The sequence below is a fragment of the Corythoichthys intestinalis genome, chromosome 10, assembly GCF_030265065.1.
Source record: "Corythoichthys intestinalis isolate RoL2023-P3 chromosome 10, ASM3026506v1, whole genome shotgun sequence".
Taxonomy (NCBI): Eukaryota; Metazoa; Chordata; class Actinopteri; order Syngnathiformes; family Syngnathidae; genus Corythoichthys; species Corythoichthys intestinalis.
Window position 1 is genome coordinate 40,198,711 of NC_080404.1, and position 14,204 is coordinate 40,212,914.

Below are 14,204 nucleotides of genomic sequence, written 5' to 3' on the forward strand. Positions count from 1 at the left end.
CAATTTCAGACCGACATGCGCGTCGCAGGGCCAGGCAGTTTCTGATTTACACCTAGTTGAATCATTTAATTTAAGAGTAAATCAGGGGCGAGCACGTACGCAGTCCCCCACTACCAGAAATTTTGCAGTTGAGATTCCCACATTTGGGGAATTCATAAAGGTCATCAAAACCGGGTTTGTGCAATGGTTAAGACTCGCCTTAGGAAACGCACCCACTAGATCATGCCTCTCCTGCCAGGTAAGTATAGGTATATATATGTAAGAATAGAATTGACCCCACCATTAATAAGTGAATTATTTTCATTATGTTCAGAGTTACGTTTTTCACTTGCTAAATGTGCCAGTCCATTTCCCCCCTTAAACGCACATTTGATTGGCTGGTGCCTTGACATCACCTCCCCCGCCCCACACACACACATCCCGGACATAGACAAAATGTCAACAACATTCCGCCTCCTCCGCCCCCTTCGAAAAGGAGGTATATCAGAGGTATTTTCGGCCAGCAGCAGCCACTGTAAGTAATGTAAAAAGATGTCAATGTTGTGGAGGTGGGGAACACACCACTACTTATGGTATGAACGTCCCACCTGCATCAGAGTAATCATAACATTAAATTGTGACCGTAAAGGCCGAGTTATACTTCCGCGTCAGACCTACGCCGTCAAGGAAGAATCGAGTTACGACCCTACGCCGTAGCCTGACGCGCACCTCTCGATTTTTCTAACCTTCGCGTCGCGTAGACGTAGCGAAAACGGACTGTGATTGGTCCGCTCAGACTGTTGTTTCCGGGCGAAAACACCGCCATTGTAGAATAGAATCAAACATTATTTTCTACACGCAAAAATGCACCAAGCCGACGGGAGTATCATCGAAGAGCAAGTCTCGTCAAGAAATTATTATTGTGACTGCCAAATGGCAAGGTCGGCGATCGAAAAAATAAATAAATGGAAGAACCACGGAGACGTGAGTGGTCGGAATCGAGTGGCCACACGAAGCGGTGACACAGTCGGCCAAACACTGCCAACTTTTTATCACTTTATGTCGTATTTTTGGTTGGTGCACTTCATCATTTACTGTGTACATATGTTTCAAGTATATGAAGAATAAAGCACAGATTTGGTGTCAAAAGAGTTGTTTTGATCTTTAATTTTCAATAACAGACAGTTCACACACACAATACATCATCACTGATTGAGAGTGCCTCGGTGCTTTTTATGATAACCTTAAAATCAAGCCTCCCAACGCAGTTTGGGAAGTTCCCTAGACGCCAGAAATCTGCTATGGCTTCCCACTGGCTGGTTGTAGGACACGGCAAACAAATCAGGCTGGAGGGCTTTGCAGACCTTGAACGCAGTGCTCGACGCCAGTTTGAAGCTAGCCGCCACAGCTAGCTCTCTCCACCCGAGTCTAAAACTCTCTGTGCGGCATCAAAAGTCGGCCAGACCGCCTCGAAACCGTCTTCTGCGTCGCCTGCCCGTCAACATTTGTATGTTCAATATTTATTCAGTGTTGATGAGCAGAATATTTACTTTCAAGAGTTCCATCTTGCATTGTTTATTTTTTCTCCGACTAGCGGAAGTAAACAAGCATGCCCCAAAACCGTACAAACATAACGCCACATCCCTCTAGTGGCTTGGCGGTGAATTACAGAGCAACGCGTTCCCTCACCGCAGAACTATCAAATGTCGAATGACGCCGTAGTCGCTACGCCGTCACCGCAACGCGGGAGTATAACTCAGGCTTTACATTAACTGGGTATAAACTTGCTAACCGGCAAAACTCGAGTAGGAAGCTGTTTAGAGAGAAGCGTCCACCTGTATGTGTGTTTGACTGTTAACGTTAATTAAACTGTGAGAAATGTAGTGAACCGAGGTTCGCCTCTCCTCCCCAATTTAAAAAAAAATTTTTTTTTAGTGTGGTCTTAAAGCAGCCCAAAGGAGCTTTCAGTTATTGTTGAGTTTGGCTGTGCTTGTGAACAAAAGCAGTCGTGTTCTACCTCTTTATCTATTTTTGTTATTCCCCGACTAAGAAGGTTTTTCAGTTATATTTTATTTATTTGGAGAGATGACATTGAGTGGTCTTAAGACAAATATTTATTTTTTACATACCTGGAAAGTTATTATAAATAAGTTTGTATTTATTGTGTAACTTATTATTATTTGTGTTCAAATATTGTAATTATAAATTTGCTCATATAATCCAGACATTTATTCTGGTTTTCAAAATGTTTCTCTAGTAGTTTTTGAAAACAAAGGTTTGTATTGAACAGTGTATCACATGTACCAATACACATGAAAGTTAGTATAAGTCAATGCAAATTTATTTTGCATTGATCATTTAGCCTATCAATCAATTAGGTTCATAATAGTGAGAAATGTAGCCTTGAACCCCATTCACCCAACCTGTTTGGTCTTAATAATGTCCCGTACCCTGCAAAAAGTGTAGATGCAGGTTATGCTGTTATATCGTCCCTACCATTATTGAGACCAAACCTACGCCCTTGGTCAAAAGCATTCATTAATGCTCACGAAAATGTCATGTCATAATTATGACGGTCTTATGAACCCACTGTCAAATAAAGTATTACCCAAGCGTTTGTATTCATAAAATATTTTAATATGTGCTGCTGGACTTCCCAATTTCTCGCAAGAAATCATTTAAAGTCACCACGTTAACACCAACGGTAGAGGGCAGCAGAAAACAATTTAACAGAGCAGAAGTGAATCCCATTCAGTCTCTTTTTTTATAATCAGTCACGATCGTGAAAAAACTAACTACAAATAATTTCAAAGTATACTGATTTATAAATGCACTCAATTCTACTTAAAATAATGAAAATATAATAAAATATAAAATATAATAGAATACTTTATTTTATTGTCAATCCAACTTTTCAATGCAAGAAATGCCTTTTGAGGCACTGGCAGCCAAAAAAAGTTAAACATGCAAAATCATAATAGCCAAGTTTAACATTATTTTGTTGTTATTGTGTTAATGCACAGCTAATTTTCAAATGGATTGGATGTCTAACGCTGCCAATGGCAGCCATAAAGCCAAAAAGTGCAAAATTGTAATATTGTATTCTTTTTATTGTGTTAATGCACGGTATTAACGACAACATTTTATGTCATGTCTTGAGCATTCAACTAATGCAGTAAAGGCCCACCTTCTTTCCCCTACCATAACGGCTTGAAGTACTACCGCTTATTATAGTCAATTACGCAGTATTTACTCAGTGTCGCAATATTGCCACAGCTAAATTATTAAAGTTTCATTATAACGCTGCTACTTGAGCACAAGTAACCTAAATGAAAGCCTCAGTATAAACAATCAGTGAAGCTTTGGACTGCATTGCGGTTTCTGAAGTAAAACACATTTTTTATTTATGTCTGGTTCAAAGTGTTTAAGGCTACACTAGTGGAACATTTTACTCAGAATGATGTATCCATACCTGGACAAGGCGAAAGCCAATGAACACATAGTAATCACGCATGATCACAGTAATTGCACTAAATAACCAGATCTTTTGGCAACCCTTAAAGATTCTGTGGTAATACCTAAAACAGCATCCAACCACCAAACCACTGTATTTCTTGTCTATATATTTTACATAACCAAATAGAGTTGTCAAATCAAAGCCAAAAAAAGATGTTCACTGGCCGCTTCAATATTTATAGGTCCGTCTAGTGTTTTTTGGCATCAAATATGTATTTGCAATGGTCTCAATCAAAGTTTCCTAATACTGTAGTTACAAAAGACAGCTTATTCACTTGCCTTACAATAAATCCTGGCCGTGACATCAATTTACTTAGCTTTGCAACTCTCCAGTTATACAATTAGTTCGGTTTCTACTTTGACCTCCTGCCACAGGGACCTTTTAATGGCTGTAGCAAAAGTTCACTCTTTGGCTTTTGAAGCTCCTTGTGAAGAGCAGGGTGATCCATGACCCGTCTTTAAGAACAATTTCCTGAAGAAAACGAATCCCCTAATTTTTTCTAACCCTGCTATTAGACGCTATGTGCATGACCGTCCCGTTACCTTTTGTTTGGTCTCCCTTAAAACCACTATCTATTAGGTGGCTCAAGTCAAATCCCTACAGACCGAGTTTAATAAGAGAATATTTTGCTCCTATAGTTTAATTTAACCTTGTTATCCAATCTTTTAAAAAATGTTTTATTTTTATTTACCCTGCACACAGCGACTATGCCCGAGATTGTTCTGGTTCACACAACTGATAGAGATACACTTAACTATACTGTAACTTTTTCACCAATTAATTTGTATAAATCTCATCTCTGTAAACAATGAGGAAGAATTGTAATATACAGTGATCGTTTGTTTTTCGCAGTTAATGGGGAAAAACATTGTTTTTTGTGTGTGTGTTCAATGTATTTATTCAGATTTAGCATGGAAAGAGATACATATATGACATGTTTAAAAAAAAAAAAAAAAAAAAAAAATTCAAACCGCAAAACCCTAACTGGAGGTGAGAGGACGCGAGAGCAGAATTAAAGACGCCATGATTTTAACAAGATATTATCGCGTACTTACCTCATTTGGAGCCAAAAACTCCATGTCGCATTTATCACCGAGTGTCAAGACACAGCTGTGAAAGACCACAGCAGGATTTTTGGAAGATTTTATGGATGAAACATGGTAATATAACAAGGGTCGCGATGCAGAAATCGCAGACATCAAGGAGTGGTCGAGAGTTTCTTTTTCATATATTTACTCTTTTAAACGTTTTTTTTCTTTCAATTTTTCTTTGTTTGGATCGATTATTTATCATCTAACATATCGGAGAAAATGTGACAGTAACCAAAAAAAAAAAAAAAAATTAAGCGATAGTTATGAGGTACAGTGGGGAGAACAAGTATTTGATACACTGCAGATTTTGCTGGTTTTCCCACTTGCAAAGCATGTAGAGGTCGGTAATTTGTATCATATGTTCTCTTCAACTGTGAGGGACAGCATCTAATACAAAAAAAACAGACAATCACGTTGTTTGATTTTTAAATAATAAATTTGCATTTAATTGCATGAAATAAGTATTTGATACATCACAAAAATCGAACTTAATATTTGATACAGAAACCTTTGTTTGCTATTACAGATACCAAACATTTCCTGTAGTCCTTGACAAGGTTTACACACACTGCAGCAGGGATTTTGGCCCACTCCTCCATTCATATCTTCTCCAGAGCCTTCAGGTTTCGGGGCTGCTGCCGGGCAACACGGACTTTCAGCTCCCTCCATAGATTTTCTATCGGGCACAGATCTGGTGACTGGCTAGGCCACTCCAGGACCTTAAGATGCTTCTTACCTTGGCTGTGTGCTTTGGGTCGTTGTCATGCTGGAAGACCCAGCCACGACCCATCTTCAGGGCTCTCACTGAAGGAAGGAGGTTGTCAGCCAAGATCTGGCGATACATAGCCCCATCCATCCTCCCCTCAATACGGTGCAGTCGTCCTGTACCCTTGGCAGAGAAGCAGCCCCAAAAAATGATGTTTCCTCCTCCATGTTTCACGGTTGGGATGGTGTTCTTGGGGTTGTACTCATCCTTCTTTTTCCTCCAAACACGACGAGCCGAGTTTAGACCAAAAAGTTCAATTTTGGTCTCATCCGACCACATGACCTTCTCCCATTGCTCCTCTGGATCATCCAGATGGTCAGTGGCAAACTTCAGACGTGTCTGGATATGCGCTGGCTTCAGCAGCGGGACCTTGCGTGCGCTGTAGGATTTTAATCCATGACGGCTTAATGTGTTTCCGATGGTTTTCTTCGAGACTGTGGTTCCAGCTCTCTTCATGTCATTGACCAGGTCCTGCCGTGTAGTTCTGAGCTGATCCCTCACCTTCCTCATGATCAGTGATGCCCCACGAGGTGAGATCTTGCATGGAGCCCCAGAACGAGGCAGATTGACCGTCAACTTGAACTTCTTCCATTTTCTAATAATCGCTCCAACAGTTGTTACCTTCTCACCAAGCTTCTTGCTTATTTTCCTGTAGCCCATCTCAGCCTTGTGCAGGTCTATTATTTTATCCCTGATGTCCTTACACAGCTCTTTGGTCATGGCCATTGTGGAGAGGTTGGAGTTTGTTTGTTTGAGCATGTGAACATGTGTATTTTATACAGGTAACAAGTTCAAACAGGTGCAGTTACCTCCGGTAATGAGTGGAGAACAGGAGTGGTTCTTAAAAAAGAACCGAGAGCCGACATATTTATTAGTTGGTAATGTATCAAATACTTATTTCATGCAGTTAAATACAAATTTATTATTTAAAAATTCTACAATGTGATTTTCTGAATTTTTGTATTAGATTCCGTCCCTCACAGTTGAAGAGATTTTATGATACAAATTACAGACCTCTACATAGCTTGCAAGTGGGAAAACCAGCAAAATCAGCAGTGTATCAAATACTTGTTCTCCCCACTGTATAGAGAAAAAGTGCGAGCATGACAAATTTGAACGAAACAGCTGTTTTTTGGATGGGAAAAAACAAAATAAGATCCTCAGTGTTCCCTGCTGTGAGCAACTTCCAGCGCCCCAGAGTTTTAGGATTAGTTTTTATTCTATGGGTTATTTGTTGGGTGCGGGATTAAAAGAAATTAAAATTCAATGAAGGCAACATATATTTAGAATATACAAAATATATTCAGTCATTTAGACGTGTGTGTGACTGGGGATAAAATACTTAAATGAAAAAATTACTGACTTATATATCTAAAAAACAAAACTAACTAACTAAAATTATACCAGTTAACACTAGAAAACCCAGCAAAGGCCGACTTGGCCTGTCCCAAGACAAACACTCCTAATATTCCCTCGCAATGGCCGATTTGGCCTCTCCTCCGTGACTCATGTTATAGTTTGTGTCAGTTCAATTCAAGCTACATTTATTTAATTACATTCATTTATGAAGTTTGACACTTTGTACACATTTTTTAATTCACTTCTCCTATACTCCACACATAACAACAGAAAGAATGGCCCAAATGTGTACATTGTTTTGAAGAAGAAAAAAAAGTTTTAGAACTGCAATTTGAGTGTAAAGCAGGAATTGTGTCTATAGTTTAGAAGGACTGAATCAGGGGCATGGAGTATAGATTGTGGTCATTGTGTCTGAAAATGTTCAGTCTAGTGGTTGCATTTCCATATGAACGGCTGTTGTCTGTCCGACAACGACTTGCCAATTCAAAAGCACTTGGGTCATTTTTGCCACCTCTGGGTTTTCCGGGGGAGAGGCCATATCGGCCATTGTTTGGGACTAGTAGGAGTACCAGAATTCTCTGGGACTTCTAGTGGTAAAGAAACTATTTATTTTTTTCAATTTAAATTTGTCATTTTCAAAACACTACAAACCCTTCCCAATATTACATTATCATGATTATCTGCGTCGTTTCAGGCTTAAACAAAAACAAACAAAAAAACTTAAAATAAAAGCTAACGAAGCAGTCTTGACAGTATACAGCGATTTTTGACAAGAAGTTAGCTGAAGTAAATTAGCAATTCTTCATGTTGTGAAGAACCATTCATGTTCTCAACTGTTATTCATGAAAAACAATTGAAGATTTGCTTACCTGTGCTTTGTTTGCATACTTGAAAGTTGAAACCTTTTTTGTAGAATACTTGAGGCCCACGTTTACTCAGACTGTATCTCCACCGGCCCCTGGATAAATTGAGTTTGAGACCATTCCTAAGATTAGATCACGCATTTAAAATACCAAGACGTTGTAGAGTAGAATAAGGAGTTGTATATCTAATCTTGCAGCTATTATTGTTTTCTGACCTTCTCATTTACTGTACTTCCCCATTTTAAGAACGCTCCAGGTTATTGCCAGTGCCTTGCCATTTGTTTGGGAGACTTTTAAAGTGGAGGAAACAAGAAATAAAGCCCAATCTGGGGACAGGAGGGCAATCTTGAAATGGAAAACTGAAATGGGGACTCTCTAGTTCAAATGTTATTTGGATGATAGCCTGCGAAAGAAAGAGAGTGTGTTTGGTTTCTCATTGAGAGTCACCAGCAGGGCTCATTGTGATAAGAAAATAAGTCTAATGTTACCTGATCTGGTATAATGCGGACCAATTACCACTCCATTGCACTTCATTACAGGACTGTAATAGGGCCGGGGGTCAGGGTTTGAGAAGTAGCAGCAGAGGGAAATCGAGTCGTCATTGATAATATGATAAACTGATGGCGAGAGGGATCCTCCAACAAATTATTGAAATTTACAGTAGGTAAGGAAGGAAATACTATAACCTCATTTGCTAAGCAGCTGGCAAGCACTTGCATAAGTGCTCTAACACAATGAGAGGCAAAGAGAAAGAAATTCAAAACGATCACACAAGAGTTTTAGTCCTGTACTTTTTTCCCCCTGCTCTTACTAGCAAAGCACTTTAGGGTTAAAAAAAAAAAAAGAGTCTCAACACAGATATGCTAATAGAACATAAAGAATTCAAGAAAAAAAAATAGAAGGAAGCCAGCACCCATTTGTTTGCCTTAAACCATCTTTAAATGGGGCCCCTTGAATAAATAAAGCAAATAAACTAGCATCAGACATATATTTTCAATCCATCTAGGTAATCAGATTCTGTTTACTTGAATGGGAACTATTCTAAAATGTTATTAAACTTTAAATGGAGTTTAGGGATGGAATAACTAGGAGCGGGAAATGATGAGCAAACAGGAGGATAAGAATCCAATTACTATTAAGCAAGCAATGCATTGACTGGTAAAGAGGGAAATAGCTTTGACATTTTCCACAAGCGCGGCTCCCAACTGACAACGTTGTCGTATACGAGCGCGCAGCAAATTCAATTCAGGGGAGTGTACATGCAAGACGTGTGTGGTACTGCACTGCTTACAGTCGTACACTAGCTAATTCTAAGAAATAAATGTCTGGTGCAGTATTAAACAACAAGATGAGAGGGAAATGTTTTTAGCAAAGAATGAGAATTTTGACTGAAATTCTGCAGACAATTAGGCATGTGCCGGTAAAATAACCTTAAGTCAAAATATCACAGTTTCACTGTATCACGGTATCGCAATTACAGCTCTAAAATATGTTACTATGAGATATCTGGGTTTAAAAAAAAAACTTTTTTCCATTAAACAGGATTTTTATTTTTCAAACCATATTAGGAAATTGTGACATTAGCATTAGCAGCTTTAAACTACATTCAATTAATTTAATGTTGTGAATCAACCGTCAAAGTTGTTAAAATTGCTCCCGTTAATCCATTATTTCCCTTCTGTCTACTTTCGACATGTGAAAGTTTTAAAACTGCTTCATCATTTAAAGATAGATTCAAGTCAAGATTTTGTTGATTTAGGATCATTTTAGATAAAAAGTTCATTAGGTTCGCTACAACAACCTTTCACAGAAGTCTACTGCTTTAAGATGGCGGCTGTTTACTAACGCCGGCAAGTTTTTTATTTTGCATCTAGTTCTTTATACATGTGCTAATGCCGCCAAGTCCGTCTTTTACATCTAGTTCTATATACATGTGATATCTATCGTAGCATTATGTGGACGTAGTTTGTTGCAACGTGAGCATTGTTTGAAGCGGCTGTCAGCTACTGCATTTTTATCTAATGGCATAAGTTGTCAGTCCGTTCCTCATTGCGTCCCGGAGACCGCGCTGTTTGTGTTTTACTTCAGCTTTATTTGGCATATTTCAATAATCGGAATTTGGATGTTTGTGAATCGTTCTCGAATCTTTCACGACCGCATCGCGATTAATCTAAGAATCGGAAATTTCGCACGCCTCTAAAACACACTGGCGTTAACTCTTGTAGCTGGTGGGAAAGGTTCATGACAGTGTTTACGAATATTTAATTTTGTATAAATGCGAAATCATATTGGAGTTATTGCCTCCTCAGTTGGCCCTCCCTCCTCTAAACCGCGGCCATCTGTAAATTTTCTGTAGCTGAAGTATTCCAATACCAGCGATTTTGTTTTCTTCGATGGGGGAAAAAGTTCAAGAGTTTCACCTCCTCCAGCCATCATGTAGCACAGCCGACTCACTGACACTGAGCAACAACCAGGTGAGGAGGTTTGAGCCTTACAGCTGCAAGCGAGGGATTTCTCCCTGCACTTTTGGGACAAAAAAATATCTAATACCTTAGGGACGGTATGACGGAAAATTTTTGCGGTTTTGAAACCTTGACGTTTACATACCACGGTGTACCTTGAAACCGGTAATCGGCACATGTCTACAGACAATACGTTCAGAATGTGCCTTTTTTAGACCACTTCATCGTGTCTTCGCCAGATAGTGAAGGAAATATAACCAACTTATGAATCATTTACAAGACCTGTTAAGTTTATCTCCCATATCTAAATAGGCAATATATTGAATGCATGCTTCGTTGATCAAAACTGTTGTGGAACAACTTATCGAGGAGCCATCTTTAACTACTATTTAAAGATTATTTTGCTTTCATCTACAGTCTCCACTCAGCTGAAAACCACTACAACACGATAAGACAGTCAATTTGGATGTCAGCTCTGTAATCACACTGTCCACTAGATAAGTGCAACTTTTATTTATTTTATATTGAGTCCCTATTCGTCTGGTTGAAGATAATAGTTTCATTTTCGAGACAAAGTTTGCCACTTATCCTCATTGTGGAGCAAATGTGACACATTTCTGCTTCATTAGGATTCGCCGGGTTGACAAAGATTGATTCATGAGATGAATTAACAATGGCTATGGGAATAGGAAGGCATTTCACCTTCCACCAATGTCTTTGCGTGTCTTGTAATTGCACATTTCGGATTTGAGGAGACAGCATAAGAAAATAGATGAATAACCTCATATGTAAACACATGACATTTTTATTTCAGTGTCTTAGAGAAGAATAGCAATGTTGTATATGATACAGATTGTAAATATATTTGCAATTATTTTGTAAAAATTAACAAAACGGGGGGGGGGGGGGGGGGGACCATTGGTAAAAGCTTATTCGTTAACTTTAAATGAATAACAATTCTAAAGGAAAAAAAGACACAGTTCTGTTATATTTGTCTTAACAAGTGTGTAGCAGAGGACGATTGAAAAGATGAAAAGAAGCCAGGAATGAAAAGTCTGGATGGAACAACAGAGCCACTTAAAATGCAGAGCAAAGAAATGAATATCTGAGCATAAATTACATCCATTTCTTTGTTAGTGACTTTGAGAAATGTTCCTTCACAAGTCGACTGTGGCTTCGGGCAGGAATGTTTCTTTAGTTCTTTCAAAACCTGATCAGAACCATTTCTAAACGAGGTCTCCAGGGGGTTCTGTCAAACACTCTTTATGGCTGGACTGGAAAATGAACCGTCAAGTGGTTTCTGATTTTTTTTCTAGAATAATACAGTACAAAGCATTCTACAGAAAAAAAAAACTTGAATCTGCACTTCCACTAATGAGCACAAGAGGTCAGAGTTTCACTACAAATCCAAAGGATCTAATCTGTGAGCGCTCACGAACTCTTTGTTATAAATTCTTACCAGTGCTTGAAAGACGTCGCTTAAAATAAGTTTGCTTCAAACGTCATTTAGCAAGTCATTAAACTATAATGAAAAGAGCGAGTGTTTTGGAATTAAGATGGAAAATCCAAAGGTGAACACTAATAAAATTTTGACATTTGACATTAAACATTGATAATATCAGGGAAGGACTGAAAATGGGACTTTTAAAACATTACAAAAATACTAATTTGCAAAAAAGTGACTATCAAACAACTGTGTGTGACTAAATTTTGTTCATATTACTTTTAGCAATACATGAAGCATTGAAAAGCTGATATGAACTGTGGAATATAACATCCATAAGCTTTAGCAGTCAGTTCATCAAAGCTTATGTCCACAGTGCATGGTGTGAGTCTGTAAGCTCTTCTACAGCTGCAAACTGACCACTGAAGATAAAGCACACTGAAGGAAATGGCTTACTGGAATTTACCATCTGATCAGTGATATCTCTCTTGTTTGGAAGTGGCTTGTGAGAGTGCCGTTTTCAGCAGAGTTCAAGCAAAATGAAGATCAACTTTCTATAGTCTGTATGAAAAACTTAAAAAAAAAAAAAAAAATACAGTAAAATGTGAAGCACATTAGAATATATATATACTGTACTATACACTCATGTTTGCGTGATCATTGTGTGACGTTAACATTCATTGCATACTTCTAAAAATAAATTAGAGTATTTAATTCCAACAATTCTGACTACAATAAACAGGCATATTTGTTTATTATTGTGCTTATGCAATATTGTCGTTACATGCATAATGTAAATTTAACCTCCTCCACAAGCAAAATTCAGATTTATCAGTTTTAGGGCTGCAACTAACAATCATTTTTATAATAGATTAATCGGATGCTTAACTCAAGACTAAACCACTAATCGGATGAATGTCACTATTTCCAATTACCTTAACAATTTACCTTGAAGTTGTTTTAGGTATGTTGTGACAATGAAGACAATGTATGACTATTTCCTTAAAAAAAAAAAAAAAAATTATTGCAGCTTCCTGAATTAACTGTACTGTATTTCACAACTGTACTGTTTTAAGTGCATAAAACTTGTTCAAGCTTTTAATAAAGTTATAAAACGTTAAAAGAATTCCTCAGTACACAAATCAGACAAAATTCCTGTTCATTCAAATTTTAAAAAGTGCTGCTGACTGACAGTTTTTTCTTGTGGGCAAAGCGCTGATGTAAATTGCGTTAATGACTCCTTTAATCTCTGTAAACGAACTATCGACAAAACCGAATAAGGAGGAGGCAGACTGTAATGAATCAGTTTTCTCTATCAAACAGCTTTTCATAAACATAATCCAAATCCAATTTCAATGCACACTCTCTTGTATGAAAATGTACAGATTGTGTTGAGACGCTAAACTGTTATATGAATGGGTTTATGTGTGTTGTTTCTTTCTAAAAAGAAATGAGTCAACTTTACTAGTATCTAACAATAACTCAAGTGCTAGTATGCTTCTCCAAAACACCATACAAACGGACACTTAAGATACTGATTAGCATAATCGCTAACTAGCTTAGCGCTTCATGCTAAGTAGTAATGTCTCATCAACAAAGAATTCAAACAATACAATTGGCTTCATTTACTCACCTCTGAGAGAGGCACACTGGATCTAACAGCACAAAAGACAATATAACTCTCAACACTTTGTAATATCGATTCAGCCACCTGAGTGTAGCAGTGAACTCTCTCTCTCTTGCTCTAATCACTGGCACGCGCTTCACATTACACACAAACGAGGACCCAAAATGGGACTGCTCATAGCTGCCAGAAAAAAAATCGATTATCAAATTAGTTGGCAACTAATTTATTAATCAATTTTAATCGATTGGTTGTTGCAGCCTTAATTAGCTTGTATAAAAGATAAATGACACCATTTTAATGTGAAACATAACATTTTCAAATTGAAAAAAACAGTTTTAAAACAAGACTGTGCACCACAAATCCAACCCTTAGAAGAACATAAATATCAGTCTTCCCTTTCTGCTAATATATTGCCCATTTTTGCTGACAAAAATGGATTCTGTTATCCAAACGATTACCTCTTTCACCTGTGTCATTTACAACACCCAGAGGATTACAAGGAAAATCAATAAACAGCCTTCATGAATGGGTCCATGTTACATGTATGTGCTGGTGATACTATCTCTGTGGTAAGCTTACGCTATGTGTGATGCTATACCATTACTGCAAAGCCCAATCCACCAATGTTGAGAGCTGTCTCCTTTTTAAAACAAATGCCAGTAACCAGGACTCCACTATGGATTTGATATTTAAGACAAAAAATACCTCAAGCAAGTTAGCATTAGCATTTAGCATTCGCGATGTGGTTGATCTTGGAGCAAAAAGCCACAGACCATCCAGACTGACTGGCGTTCCACTCTCCAGCTCTTAACAAGCATAGTAATACATCAGTCAAAAGCAATAATTTTACTATTAATGAAATTCCAATTTGCCTTCAGAGCATTTCACGTTGACATTTTCCACATTGCAACAGCCGCTTGATAAAGTTTTTAAAATGCAAAAACGCATCTAAGAGGCTAAAGAGCAGCCCGGGTGTCAGCGTGCCTGGCAGAGGACTATGGTATTTAATTTTTTATCGCCACATGCCCAGGGCATTGGAAGCCTGAATGTTAACATTGGCTCCATTTTCATTATCATCACATGATTATGGATTTTA

The 14,204-nt window shown here is 38.0% G+C and overlaps 1 protein-coding gene and 1 non-coding gene across 6 annotated transcripts in view; both read right to left on the minus strand.

Moving 5' to 3' along the window:
• pik3ap1 (phosphoinositide-3-kinase adaptor protein 1) overlaps nucleotides 1–14,204 on the minus strand; it is a 73,156-nt gene that overhangs the window by 30,437 nt on the left and 28,515 nt on the right. For 2 of the 5 annotated variants that reach the window (XM_057847375.1, XM_057847372.1), the window contains exons 1-3: nucleotides 8,064–8,131; nucleotides 7,791–7,978; nucleotides 7,582–7,670 (exon numbers count right to left, since the gene is read on the minus strand). The gene's annotated coding sequence lies outside the window, so the exon portion shown is untranslated. Of the gene's footprint in view, nucleotides 1–7,581; nucleotides 7,671–7,790; nucleotides 7,979–8,063; nucleotides 8,132–14,204 lie in introns of those variants that run through there. The other 3 variants (XM_057847374.1, XM_057847373.1, XM_057847376.1) reach the window with 2 other exon arrangements.
• LOC130923519 (U1 spliceosomal RNA) lies at nucleotides 83–246 on the minus strand. The gene has a single exon (XR_009064722.1). It is a non-coding gene; the product is annotated as a U1 spliceosomal RNA (small nuclear RNA).